Source organism: Cupressus sempervirens, chromosome 7 (genome assembly GCF_028749045.1).
Source record: "Cupressus sempervirens isolate cs-2001-9-10 chromosome 7, ASM2874904v1, whole genome shotgun sequence".
NCBI lineage: Eukaryota > Viridiplantae > Streptophyta > Pinopsida > Cupressales > Cupressaceae > Cupressus > Cupressus sempervirens.
Window position 1 is genome coordinate 905,082,883 of NC_143124.1, and position 10,347 is coordinate 905,093,229.

The following is a 10,347-nucleotide window of genomic DNA, read 5'->3' on the forward strand; positions in this document are numbered from 1 at the left end:
TATATATATATATATTAGACTGCAGGAATCGGGTGCAACATAGCCCCTCCTATAAACTGCAGTGTGCCAGGTAAACTTTTTAACATGATCGGTAGTGCTGACGCGACACGCCCACCGGTACCACGGGGATGAGGGAGACTAGAACCCATGACCAACTCCCTGCAATAGGGAAGATTTAGCCAATCGAGCTAGGGCCCCCACCCTTAAATTAATAAACATATTAACAAAAAATGTCTCACAAATTAATTAAAGAGAGAAAGGAATTAATTTGATAAAGATATTTTAGTTAAATGGAAATAAGGTTGTGCATGAATATAAAAATATAATAAAATTATAAAAGATAAAGATCAATGAGTCTTCTTGCATGATTGCACAATTGAAGCCATTAAATTTAGAGGAGAACTCTTTATCAAAGATCTAGAGCTCATTTTGCAATAACTATAATTTGAAGGAGCAATTTCTAAGAAGCAAGTTTTTAGAGGGAAGGAAATTACTTGTGTGCTCTGTGTGGTTGTCATATTAGCATCAGATTCAGGTAGAATCTTGTGGGTTATTTGCATAGTAATTTTCTGTTCTTGAAATCCCTACCTTCTTTGTGTTTGTTGTGTTTTTGTTTTTTCAAAATTCCTTTGGATTGAAACCCTTGTTTGCACATTTAATGTTCTTCATTTTCAATAAACTTCTATAATCAATTTTATGATTTGAAAACTTTGTGTGTGAATTTGGTTGTTCATCATTTTCGAAAACATCTGTATATGAATTGGAAATTAGAAGCCCTTGTTTGGGAATCTTGCATTTGTAATTTGATTAATTAAAATTGGGTAATGGGTTTGAAAAGAAAACCCATAATCATTAATTTATTTCAACTATCTATTCTAGATTTCTATATCTAACCTACTATGAAAATAGATGTAATAAAAATATATATATATATATATTATATAAAATTACCATAGTAAATAAGTTTATTGTGATAGTTTTATAGATATACATATAATAAATAATGTACTGCTATATTTATCATTGCAAGGACAAATTTTACGATTTTCATTTTAGAGAGGGTCGATGGGTTTTTCTTTTAAAAAATATATTATTATTTTGGTGGGCGGTAGCCACCACCCACCACCCATCTTTCCTCCTCCCTTCCTCCTTGCTATTGGTGGCTTGGTCTACCCGCATGGCATGACTGTGATGACAATCAAGGCTTCTGTGTAGTCCTTGAGTTTCATGATAGCCAAGGCTACAAAAGCAATCAGCTATACACAGTGCAAGCATGGTGGTAACCCTACTTGGGGTTTGCGGTAAGTATTGTTAATTTTTTTATTTTTAATGTTTTTAATTTTATTAATAATTTTTTTTTTTTAATATATTTTTTCTAAATAGTTTTTTTTAGTAAATATTAATAACAATTTATTATTTTTATTAAATATGGAATGTAATATTATTATTGTTAGTAATGATTTAATTGTTAAGATATATTTGGGGAGTAAAATTGATTATTGTTTTTGGCATAAATGATTATTCTAGTAAACTCGAGTTTTGATTGAGGGTCTAATTTTAAATGAAAATGATTTCTATTATTAAGGGAAAACTATTACATCTTTTGATTATTTGAAAACTCTACCAACCATTATACTTGGAAATGGGAATGAAAGCTTAAAAACATAGTGAAAATTAAACTTTTGTGTTTTCAAAACATAATGTATTGAGAAAATTACATTGTATGTACTATATGCCATGTGTGATTTATTGATGTTGGGTTTGAGGTTGACTTAGCTTTGGCTAGTCAAGATGTATACTAGAGGCTTGGAAGTTTTGTTTTGTGATGTCATGATGGTGTTTTCATTATGATCTTCTATACTTGACCATGGTGATGTGGCATGTGTTCTCTATGATGAGTTTGATCTATTGGTGGTTATTGCTTTCTAGTTTCTCTTGTGCAGAACTAAGGTGAAGGGTATGACTTCTAGATATAACCTTTGAGTCTTTGATTAGTTATCTTTGGATTGCTTCCTAGTTGCTTGTATAGGACAAAAGTTTTTATGTGATTTGTTCTTGGTGATGTCATGTTATGACTTGGGTTTGGTTTAAGTTTACTTGATTTTGGACCAGTCTTGTTAGGATGACTGTATTGGTGAAATTTGAGATTTTGATTAGTAATATTTTTAATATTTTTTTAGTTGCTTGTTTAAGAACTGATGTGTGGTTTTTGGTCATATGAGACCTTTTTCTTTTCCTGAGCTTAAGGTATGTTATTTGTATGTCATGTTGGGAAGTGTCTTGTAATGGAGGCCTAGGCCCTAAAGAGGATGTTGGGTAACTCATTGTAGGTTATTTTAATAAGTGATATCATTTCATTAAATGGGTTTAAAATGAATTAATAAGATATTGGTAGCAAAAAAGTCACAAGTGGGTCTAGAGTATTAAAAGACTGCCAAGGTAACCTTAGAGTTGACTTGTTAGTATGCCTTGTCTGTATGAAAGGATACTAATGCCTCATAGAGACACTAGGGGGTCTAGAGTCCATACTCACTGCTAGGGTAACCTTAGAGTTGGCTCATGTGATGAAACTTGGCACTTGCATAATAGATTTCCTACATGTCTTGTTGCCTCTAGGATTAGTTGATACTTGTGTCTTGGTGCCCTTTGAGATAGTTTTCTTTCAAGTGATTCCTTGAACCTAGATGTTGGTTTTGACTTATGTTTTTTAATTCTATTTGGGACTTGAGACTATCTCCTCAATGCGGTGGGAGTGAGCCATTTAGGTTCCACGAGGTCGAGTGGTAGTGCATTTTCTCATACCATTGAAACCTGACTATTGGATGTCATTGTTGGACATGTTTGCATAGATGCTCCTTTCTATCTAATCTTTTATTTCTATGATGGATGGTTGTATTGTATTGTATTGTATTGTATTTCATAGATCTTATGAGATGATGTAATCTTTTTTATGATGTATATTCTTCCAGCTTTTCATACCACATGACTTGTACAATGGATGATTGTGCATTTTGATTATTGCCAAGTGACATTTGAGATAATTGTATATTATTTAAATGGATTTGTACTTGTAGTTATTCTTAAATGTGGATGTGTTATATATTGGTTTCAGTATTAATTAAACATAAATGTGATTCAACTTCATGAGATTTCCTAAGAATTGTAATCTATTTTATGGTATGTGCTTATGTGTATGTTATTTCTTATGCTATATTTATATTTTTTGTTGGTAAGTTGTTATCTTTCAAAAAAAAATGTTTGGCAAACTTAGTGAAACTTTAGGTTAATTTCTTTTGGGTTCCCTAGCAAGGCATTACATAGCACACCTTGGAGAGTGTGCTAGGTATAAAAATTTTCCTTGGAGATGGAAAAGTGCACAATTGTGCACTAGTGTGCATACACACCTTGACAAGGTGTGCATGGTGTCCATGTGGACAACTATACAATTGCACATTGTGGCATTTTGCAAGTGTGTGAGGGCGGTGGGGGATGACTGGAGTGTGCACCTTTGTAGATGCACCTTCAAGGGTGCACACATGCACATGTACGCACCCATGGAGTGGGGTGAAGTGTGCATTTTCACACTTTAAGCACATGAAATCCTAAACTTGACATTTTTTCTCTATCTAATTGCTCGACCCTTCCTGATCAAAGGCAGGGGTTTGACCTAGACCTAGGGGAGGGTCCAAAATGACCGAGGCTTCAAACTAGATGCCTCATAGAATTTTTTTTAACTAGGGGGTCCCCATTTTGTGACTCAAAATGGAGCACGCATTGTGAAACCACAACATATGGAATCTTTTTTCGCTTTTATTGATTATGGTGTTGCATTCTTTCTTTATCTAAAAGTCCTTCTAGGCACCTATTTTTTACTCAAGTATTGTCTTCTTATTTGTGTCTCTCTTCTTTCTTCCTATTTGACAAGTATGATGTATTGATATCCTTTTATTTTAAATACAATCCTCATTTTACCAGTTTATGGTGGAAAGCAAAATATGGCATAAGTATTTACCTTTTAAAAATGTAGTATCAAAAAGAATTCGCATCCAATTATTTTCTCATGAACAAATATTATAATATACTTATGAAGGGTACATGAGTACACATTAAATATCAAGAGCTCTACTTACTCTCTAGATGTGATCAAGAAAATTAGGATTTTATAACCACACATTTCAATGCATGCTTCATCTTTTCTTATTAATAAAGTACAAAATATATTCAATATAGCTTATAAAAAAGAATCCAAAAATGATAACTAATAGGCTTGCTTTCTCTTTAATAAAAATAAAGTTGCACAAAATGTTACATACATGAGTAGAATGTCTCAAATGAACATGTTTACCTTGTTCTTGGCATGTGTCAACTTGTTTGGTTTAACACATTGGTGCACATATCAAATTATCTATATATGTGAATGATATATTCCTAAAAAATGTAAGAAAGAAAACATATATGTGGGAATAACATCTTGAATCTTAATAAATAAAATAAAACCCTACAGTAACACCCTCTTAAGTGTAGCTTTGGTGGGTAAAAGTTGTGTCCCAATAAATGGACATTATTGAAGAATCTAAACAAAGAAGAGATCCTTAAATTAGAAGAAAGGATAAGAGGATTATATAGAACCCAAAAGATTTAGAATAACAACATCATATAATTTTAATTTCATAGAATGTAATATAGTTATATTCAACATATACCCATTAATTCCTATATTTTGATGCAAAGATCAAGAGATAATTGTTTCACATAAGCATTAATAGCTCACATATATGAAAATACCATCAAGAGGAATTTAAGCACATATAAATCTAGAAAATTACCTAATCCACAAGTAATATTTCTCTCAAAATAGGTAAAGAGACATCTATTGTATAAATCTAACACAATGATTATGATGCTCCTAATGGATTATTTTTATTTGGAGAAAAAGATATACCAATTGATGAGTTTTATTGCAAATTACTACACTATTTGTCTTTGGATAGGTGAAACTATTCTCTATGTGTTCTAGTTGAAATGAATGTTGTGAGATTCATAGTATATGGATTTAAGTTTTATTAACAATTGTTCTTTTCCCAAAACAATTATGAGTACTAGAATTGGTTAGTGTTTTTTATTAAGAAAATAGGTTTTGAAGGGGCTTTGAAACCCAAATACAGAATATGATCTAACATGCAAACCAAAATGAAAGATTTTATATAAGCTTTGCAAAGAGAAATAGGGTAGAGACACAACATGACAGTCACAAAAGAATGGGATGCAAACACCTCGCAACCGCCACCTACACTAACTTGTGGTCAAAGAAATGATAAGCCATTAATAGACTGACCACCCATAGAAAAAAGAAATATAGAATTAGAGCTTACCCTTAGTTCCAACCTTGTGGGCATTAGAAGAACAAAGAGAATGAACTCTCTTTGAATGTATACCTTTAACCAAAATCCATCCCTCCTCAAAATAGAATTAGTTAGTGTTGGAATGAAAGAGTGGTGAATTTCAAATTAGGTTACAATGAAGAGATTTTGTAAGAAGTTTACAAAAATAGTTGAATTTCCTACAAGTTGTCAAATGAAAGAGCATGATGTTATTTTTTATAGGACCAATAAAACACTAACATAAAATTCCTAGGATGAATGATTAATTTAATATCTATGTATGCAAATATTGTTGCAAAATAAACATAAATAATGATTATGATTCCTTTCTCTTTATTGAGTAGATTTATTATTTCAATTTATATCACAAGTGAACTAGATTTTGTCTCCATATGGTAACCTATCCACCAAGTTTGAACATGTGACATCTAATCCAATAGGAAGGAATTCTATTTTGAAATAATGTCAATTTGAAAATTAGAAAATCAATTTGACTAGAAACCTCAATCACACATGTAAAATATCTTATAATGAATATACTCTAGTATATATTTGCATCTAATATATCAAACATTTGAAAAACAAACTACAAACAAACTAAGAGTAAAACCAAAAAATGAAAAACTACTTCAAAATTTATCTTAATTTATATTTAAAATAATTTAAATTAATTATAATTATAATTTTGCACTTTTATATTTAGCCAATAGGCTTTCCCTTGTGCAATAGCTTGCCGAATATTTCTTGTAGTCATAAACCATTTCGATAGCATGTGAATATCAAATTATGTCTCATGAAGATTTATGATAAAAAAAATAAAAATCATATTTGTGGTTCAATGCCACTGTTTAGAAGGATTGGATCAAAAAAATAATTTATAAAAAAATTATTGATTAACATTCCAAGTCCCTTCTACGATTTTCTATACCTATTTTAAAAATGAAGAGGTTGAGTTTCAAAATCCAGTAGGTTTGCATCTTCTAGTGACTAGTTGTGCTTGAATCTTTTGAAATATTTACTGATTAGGTAATCAAGTTTGGATTCTAAATAATATGCAAAAATTTGACATCAAATAACATGATGATTTACAATTTGAGTGTCACTAAATATGAGTGTTGAATATGTGCTTTAGAATGTACTCCTAGTTTCCAATACGAAGCATTTTTAATAAAAAAATTTAGCGCAAATTGGCTTCCATATTTTTGTTTATAAGAGTCAACTCAGTCCATAAAGTTATTTAGAGAAAATTTCCATTGTTCATTTCGAAGCAATATCCATAGGTGTGTTGAAGCTTCTTGGAAAGGTTAGAGGAGTGGGCCATTGGATGGTGTCAAGTTGAAACTCAAATAAGTGCAAATCTTATGAGATTCTTTAAGTAACCTAGGCCCTATGAATCAATATTTTATGGAATGATTACTTATATTTAAATATATTTTATCATCCTTATAATCATATATGCATGATTCTTGCTATGTTTATATCTTACATATCATTTGTGCTTACATGATACTTATCCAGCATATATGACTGCCATGATCTTTTAGTTCCTCTATTGAAGAAATATTAAGTTGACTTTATTATACCTTGTTGTGTATACAGTCATGATCACATTTTACTTAGTCTTTATATTTTATTATATGTCAATGTGTTTTACCACTCTTACATGTTATTATCATAATCATATATTTTTCTTCTTACTTCTAGTTCCTTTCATTCTCCATCTACAACCAATTGAGGGTAGCACATATGTCACTTAAAAGTGTTCATTTTGTGACATACATCTTAGATTTTAATAGCTTTAAACTCAAGTTCTTATTTTGGATAGACATTGATACACCTTGTTGCACTAATATCATAATTTTTCACTTAATTGTCTTATGCTACCATTTTGCTCCACTTTTAATTGGTGCTTTACAAATTTTTTCTTTGACATAATTTTTTATTTTTTTTCTTTCATTCTTTTAAAGATGGTTTTTGGGAAAGTGTAGTTGGTGTATGTTATGTGTGGCATATACTACTCATGGCATATATTTTTCTATTGCAAGTTGTTCATAAAGCAGTGATTTTTATTAGAGCGCACAAGTTGTCATCCATAATATCCTTTTGAAAGTTATGAATATTTAGTTTTCATTTTGAATATTTTTTCCCCATTGATATGCATCCTCATAGCAGTCTATATGAACATCAAAGTAGGGGCAAAACACAATGGTGAAACTCAAATACTCATTTACCCTTTTCCCTTAACTTTTGATGCCAGTTCAATTAGGTTGTCATGCATTGACTAGGATTCTGCAAGTTGACAAGTATCTTTAGTATAAGTAGTCAAATAGACTATCCTAGCCTCATTCCATTTTTACATTCTAATGGTTAGAACCAAATCTATAATATTCACCATTCCTCACTCTGGTTTAGATTAATGGAATAGAATTGTTTTAGGCTAGTTTTACACATGAAGATTAAAACCCAAAATATTTATGTAATTTAAAAAAAAAATAGGATCCATTTTCCTAAGTTTCTATTAGCTATTTTGAGTTCACTAAAATGCACATTATTTAGGGTTATATTTAAGGAAATCCTTGATTCAATGATATCAATTGATGTATAAGATTCAAGAGAATTCACCTTAAAACATCAAAGAGTGTCCTAAATGCATCATAATTCTCTGTATCTAGCCTATCATCTCCATCTTAGTTCATTATCATTGAATCAACATGTCTACGAGTTTGATTAAAAGAGAATACCCTAGCCTAGAAAGCTCATCATGATTGCTTTAATATTTCCAAACAACTATTTTAGATCCTAGACGCAGAGGCACCATGTCACATAAATATAAATTAGGGAAGTTCAATACATGAATTCATGTTACATTTTGCACATAAGTTTAGTTCCACACTCGTAAAAACTATTTCTTAAGTTGTTTAACTAAACTCTAGGAAACCACAACAAAGTCTACAATATTTTATTGAGGGAACCCAATTTTTTTGATACTATGTAAATTGATGTTTTCACCCTTTCTTAATAAAAAATAATATAAAAGTACTATCTACCATTTGATTCAATTGTTATAATATAAGATACATTTAATAGATATTGTGTATATAAAATGGAATCATAACGGTAAGCAAGCAAGACAAAATCTGCAATTCACAACAATGAATCTTGAAAGCAACACAGACAACCTTGTGGCTTGGCATTGCTTTGGTATTGTGGGTCTTTAATGAATTCTAGAATTTTCCTATGAGTGCTCTGTTTCAATCTTTTCTACTCAACCAGAACCCTATCAATTGTACACTTGCACCTTGCCCGGGTGCAAGCACTAATACCATGCCCGGGTGCAAGCACTTATACCATGACTTCTTGCAAAATTTATATGAAATTCTTATGCAAATTTAACATAATAACATAATAAAAGTGAACAGGATATTCTTTTATTTTAACCTTGATTTAACTTAATGTTTATTTTATGACTAAAAAGTCCTACAACTCAATTAGGGAAAAAGGTTATAGTACTCTAATGAAAGATAAACTTTGAGAGACAATCGACTAATATAAGGCCAAGCCCATCAATTTCGTTTAGTCTAACTTGCAATGACACTGAAACGTATGAAGAATTATATCGCCTTGATAAGTTTATTTATGGACGATGCAACTCTGGTTTTAAAATTAAGTATATCTTGATTGCCCTCATCCATGAGACTTTCTGGTAATTCGATCGAGAATAACTACAAGACAAACAATGAACGCACAATCGATTCCAAGCTCCACCGTTACCACAAAAGTATCATCTTCCAGGAACACATCCTCCTCCAACAACACATCTGCCGTCGTATATTTCCGTTTCATCTGTTAATACAACAACAAAAACAAAACCAGAAATAAGAAAACCCTCTCATTTGTGAAATCACTAATAATAAGCAGATTCAATTACCTCTGCAACCAAAAACTCTCCTTGATAAATTGTACATTCGCGCTGTAAATAGCTGCCTTTTACACGGAAATCGCACTGCTTTTGATCGAAATTACTGAGCAGGAACACGTCAAGCGCCGTCTTGAGCTGAAACACCGATGATTTTTTGGCAGTAAAGAGAAGTTTCTTCTGAGATGGTTTGTGGCCCTTATATGCTTCCCATCTCTTGTGCATCGAAATCTTCTGCAATTATTAACTCTTAGTTAGTCTTTAAGTGAATTGATTAAATCTTCTGCCCTAGTTAGTCTTTAGTCTTTAAGTGAATTGATTAAATCTTCTGCAAATTTTGCCCTATTTAGTCTTTAAAGTAAACTGATTATGTCTTGAGCAATTTCACCCTAGTTAGTCTTAAGTGAAATCATTAAGAGACGCTGATAATAAAAAATGGCACCCTTTTTCGCATGGTGAGCAGAACGTTTCCCCGTGCGTCTTGGACAAGGCGTTTGCCACGGAAAGCAGCAACTATGAGCACGATATTTCCATTGGAATCTGTGATCATGAATTCTTTCCCTCTTTTCTGCAGTGTTAATTCGATGGGATACGGAGCGCACAAGTATCCTCCCGCCGCTGTGTGATCTTCCATCTCCACTTCTCTTCTCTTACTCTTTGTTTTGTGTGAAATGCGAAAATAATTAAACAACGGTGTAGAAGATATCCATGATCAGCACATTGTTTTGGCCGACTGCTTTGTTGTTATGCGCCCACAATTTTTTAAAATAGTTTGGAATGGTATATCCATTATATATATTATGGAAAATTATTGCTTTGTTTTTATTTATCTTAGGTTTCTCAAATTGTTGTTTGGTTTTGTTTTTATTTTTCTTAGGTTTCTCAAATTATTGTTTTGTTTTTATTTATCTTAGGTTTCTCAAATTCTTGTTTAGAGATTCAAATTCTTGTTTAGAGATTCAAAATCTTGTTTAGAGATAGAAAGGGACGGAGGGAACACTACGACATGATACCATTTTTAAAGACGGACTGAGACGGGAATTTTCATTT

General features: G+C 31.6%; 1 pseudogene; it reads right to left on the reverse strand.

The window, feature by feature from the left end:
• Nucleotides 1–9,065: 9,065 nt before the first annotated feature.
• LOC149550441 (protein LURP-one-related 15 pseudogene) lies at nt 9,066–9,931 on the reverse strand (annotated as a pseudogene).
• Nucleotides 9,932–10,347: the final 416 nt, after the last annotated feature.